Here is a 4943-nt window from a genome sequence, read left to right on the forward strand (position 1 = left end):
GACTTTATTTTTGACATAAAGAGCCATACAAAGATTCTCAAACTATGGAAGAGACAGACACCCTCAGGTACCTGTCATAGGTAATCAGAAATCATACTCAGAATGTGTAGCTTTGCCTTGTACATCCATTTGTCAGGAAAGTCCAGTCTTGGACACAGATCACTGCTTTGTAAATGGATCATCTGTTGTCTAAAATAGTGAAGTGGAAATAAATCTTATGACATATCTTGAGCCTTTCTTCTGTTGATTTTTTTCCTAAACTAGAATAAATTGAGGGATTATATCTTGTATTTCATAGCTAGAGAACTTAAGGAAAAAGTGTTAGAGATCTAATGAGTACAGATGTCTCCTGGGAAAGAAACAAAGAAAAGAAAGGGTCAACGAATAAAATAATTGCATAGATAAATCCAGAAAGATCTGCCTGATCCTACAAAGGGATGACAAAGAAATGAAACAAAACTCATCAATGGAAATAGTATAAAAAGTTACCAGGTTTTGCTAGATCACTGGCAAAGCATCATAGCAGAGGTAAGCCTCAGTTAGCCCCTCTTACTATCTTCATGAGTCTTCCATAGTGGATACATCTGAAATGCTCATTTTAGTTCAGGTTATACGTACTGGCTTTAGCAACACTTCCAGTTTTAGGTGTCTTGTACTCTTGATTTTTCTAAGGGAGAAGAAATATTTTGTGTGGGCTCACTACACAACAAAAAGTAAGATGCAACATCAACATGAAATACTAGAAAAGCCTGAATTTTAAGCATAAGGTAAACATTAGCTTAGTTCTTATCTTTCGGGACAAAGAGCATCTTTCGAGACAGGTACATCTGACAGTTCTTAGTCACTAGCCCTCCCATCCCCACTACAAGGAGGTTCAGTTAATGGTCCTGATAACTGCATGGGTGCAATGCCAGCAGCTTTATCAACATGTGAGTGTCCGTGATGAGGATACAACTGACCTTAATTCCACTTTCAGACTCTTCTGGTGACTTACTGTATGACCTTCAGCAAGGAACTCCTCTGCACACTGTTATTCTCAAGGGAATAAAGAGATAATGATGTCTACCCACCTGGTAATGAGATTTGAGGGCTGCTGATAAAGTGCAGGCCAAATTCTTGGTATTATCAGCACTTATGTGACTTCAGCAGCGTCAGTCAGTTAGTCTTTGAGGGGAGCGGGCCTGCTCCTGCTGGGTTGGGAGCAGTAATTGGAAGTAAAAGCAGTTGATACAGACGGCTGTTTAATGCGGTATTCTGGGCATTGAACAGTATCACAGAGAGGTTTATTTGCACCTTGTGTACCTCATTATGTCTCAGATGATAAAGAGAAGGCAAGTAGCTTACTATAGAAAAATACTTTCTCTTCAAATTTTTGCTTTGTGAATGAACTTCCGTCTGCTTAATCTATAGCTGGATGCTCCCTGCTATCTGCTTTGAGTAGGAAGGTGGGCCAGATGACCTCCAGAGGAGCTCCCTTCCAACCCAAATTCTTCTATGATCCTAATTCAGTGCTGTTGCCTTAATTTCCTCCATCCCTTTATTGCTGCTCTTATAATACCTTATTTTTCTTTGGAATCCGTAGTTCTTTCTCTGATATATTTCCCTGATATTTTTTACATGGGCCAACTAGTGGTCAAAAGAAAGTTATGAGCGTTGTTACTTTTAAACTAAGTCATCCTTGTTAACAAAATATACCCCAGACATAGGCCTAGGCAAAGGTGCTGGATGTACCAATTAAAGGTCAGAACAGTTTTGACAATGCAAATGCCAAAGAAAGTTCTCTTTCAAGTTTCATTTTCTATTCATCCACTGCATGTTTTCAGTGGAAACTCAAGAGCATCCCGCCACCTTCCTCATTATTGTCCATAATCACACCAACTGTTTTCTCTTCAAGCACAGACTCCTATCCAAGTTCATAAATTACTTTTTACAAGCTTTGGCTTGCTCATTATAAAAATGCAGAAACGCTCCCATGCCAGAAAGTGGGAAGCTCCGCCCCACTGCATTTGACCCCAGTATTCAGCTGTCTTTGTAAAGATTTTGAATGCTGGAACTAGATCTGAGAGGAAAATTGCTGTGTTATTTAAAAACGGTGTAAACTAGTGTATAACAGGTGCAATCTTTACTTTTACATAAATATTGTGGTCATTCCAGCAGGAGAGGCCTTTCTTTAGAAGCCAGCCTGTTGCTTTTTTATTGCAAAAGTGTGTTGAACTGGTGTTAATTTTTTTAAACAAAATATCAAAGAGGGTATGCTTATATGGAAAATAATTCTAAGGAAACTGAATAGGATGTTGCTATAGCAGTCCACATGACAGGACTTGTACAGTTCCCAACTGTTTACAGAAGTCTGTGAAATTTTGCGTTTTATTTGTTGTTTGTCGTTTGCAGGGTCTTCATTTCTACAGATGTTCTCCTTTTGGGTAAGCAAATGCATATGTTGACATGGATAAAAAACCAAAATGTTCTGATATGCTTTTATCTTTTATTTTTATTGCATGTGGTAGAATTATTGAATCATGAAACAGAAGTAAAAAGGAAGGTGTTTTACACTAAAGAAATTAGCCATGCATTCAGGGAACAGACTAAGCTTTTCTTTTTTTTTTTTTTTTCCTTGTTTTTAACACACTTTTAATCCTGCCTAGACAGAGAGAAGGAAAAGAGAAAAATGGTGACACAAGCTTATGTAAAGACCAGTTTGCCTAGCAATATCACTTGTGTCCATGGGAGTGTAAAGGATTTGGTGCATTGGTTTCCAGTTGTCACTGTGACAGTATGAAGGGACAGGCTGCAGCTCATCTTTACTCAGGCAGAGCAGCTTCAGCCATATCCACTCCCCAACAGGGATTCCATAAATGCAACTACCATTTCAAAAACAAATACATCAAAGAATTGGAAGAGACATTTGTCATCTATCTAGAAGTTTAATTAGACACAAGTCAAATAAAGTCACCATCCATCTAGAGATTTGGAAGCACAACCAACCATACATCTTTTAACTGTTTTAATGACTCAAAACCCTTAAAAAGAGTACAGTAGCCCATCAGGCAGTGGACAGCATACACATTTTAGCAAATATAACTGGTAGCAATGTGTTCATTCCCAGGATATTTTGGCACCAGATACAAAAATTAATGGCTTTACACTTTACTCTGTCTCAGTTCTAGTATTAAGACGTGACAAGTTAGGCTTTTTATTAAATGTTGCCCAAGTCAAATGCTAACATGGGAAAGCACCAATGTGAAGCGTTAAGCACATCCTTCCTGTCAGAATCAATGACAGCTTTGTGAGCATTTTATCTGAAGGACTTAGTCAAGCTGGGAAGGAAAACTATGTTGAAGTTTTGTTAAATTTTGTTTTATTCTTTGTTTCAATTCTCAGAGGGCCTAACACACAGAGCAAGTTTTCTCTCCTGCAGACTGGTCTGAGTGCATGAGGCCCCACTAAAGATCTAAAAGGGAAAACCATGAAGCAGAAAGGTGATCAGTGTCAGAGTGGTGATGAGGGAAGCACTAGTGGCTAGTTATGCAGTACAGAGTGCCGTACTACAGTGGGAAGAGAGACAGACTAGTGGAAATCAGCTGGTGTTCTCATCTGTGCATTACTTTGGATGCATTGACAGAAGCAGACATGATGATTTATCTAGGAGAAAATAGCCTGGTAGTAGATACAGATCTCAACCTCATTAAGATAGAGATGCATATGATATCCTTGAGGCAGGCAATACGGAATATAAAATGGATCTGGAAGAAGTACTGTCAAATTATGTTTAAAGGGAGTCAAAAAAAGATATAATTGAAAATACTTTGATAGAACAGAGATTTGATAATGTGACCCTTCAGGCTTAAGGGTATTAAAATACGGTCTAAGATGCATTAGTTCTTTGTGTTAGCAAACCCAAAAGGCTTACATCTATTCATTAGATATTCCAGCAGACGCAGTGAATGCAGACTTACTGGGCCCTTTGAAGAAGCATCTGACATGATAGGTTTTCTTGCTTCCCAAGAAAATCACTTACAGACAGAAAAATCAACACTGATGTCTTATCACCCATTGGATAACAGTGTCATTGACCACAAAGTGATTTCACAAAGGCAAGGCTAGGTAAAGAAGGAGGGAAGAGGCATGCATTTAGAAAAAAATTGACCCATTCTGGAATGCCAGAATGGTGAGAGTCACAAGCCATTTTAGACCACAACCTATGCACATCAAGGGTTAACTTCTTTCTGCAGCTCCTGGTTGAAATGAGGAGAATAAAGTTGCTTCCAAAGAGACTGTGACTGATGAGCATTGACCTTTGACGTTTGACTGATTTGATATTGTTTGCTGATATTTATTATTTAGCATTTATTGACCAGAAGAGGAAAGAAAAAATGCCTGGTTGCTATCTCAAATTAGTGAACACTGTGGACTTCAGAAGATATGAAATTTTGTGGAAACCAATCAGGCATTGGGCAATATTAGTAGATTTTCATGTCAAATGGTTTTTTTGAAAAGAAACAGATTAATATGGAGCAGGCATTATGCAGTTTAAAAATAAATTTCCTGTTATTAGAGTAGGTCACTATTACAGGATGTTTGCTATGTAGAATAAACCTTTGGGGATAGCAATCATATTGGACAGAGAGCAGACTGTGACAACAATAATAAAGTGTACAGCACAACAGTGTGGGAAAGGCAGAAGAAAGAAAAAACTACAGCACTGCATGTTCTTAACAGAGATTCACATTGAGATATAACCTTAAATAATTACTATAGCTGAAAGTGTTTTCTCCTCTTTTCCATACATTTCCTTTGTCTGCTAGAACGAAAAAGAAAACATGCTTTTATGGATTCATTTCATTGTACTTTATTTATTTCCTGATTTGTACAAGACTCAGAATCCATGTGCAGTAGTGACAAACACTACATGCCATGCTATTGATCAGTGCCAGCATATAAAC

This window comes from Pygoscelis adeliae, unplaced genomic scaffold (genome assembly GCF_000699105.1).
Source record: "Pygoscelis adeliae isolate BGI_AS28 unplaced genomic scaffold, ASM69910v1 Scaffold175, whole genome shotgun sequence".
Lineage (NCBI taxonomy): Eukaryota > Metazoa > Chordata > Aves > Sphenisciformes > Spheniscidae > Pygoscelis > Pygoscelis adeliae.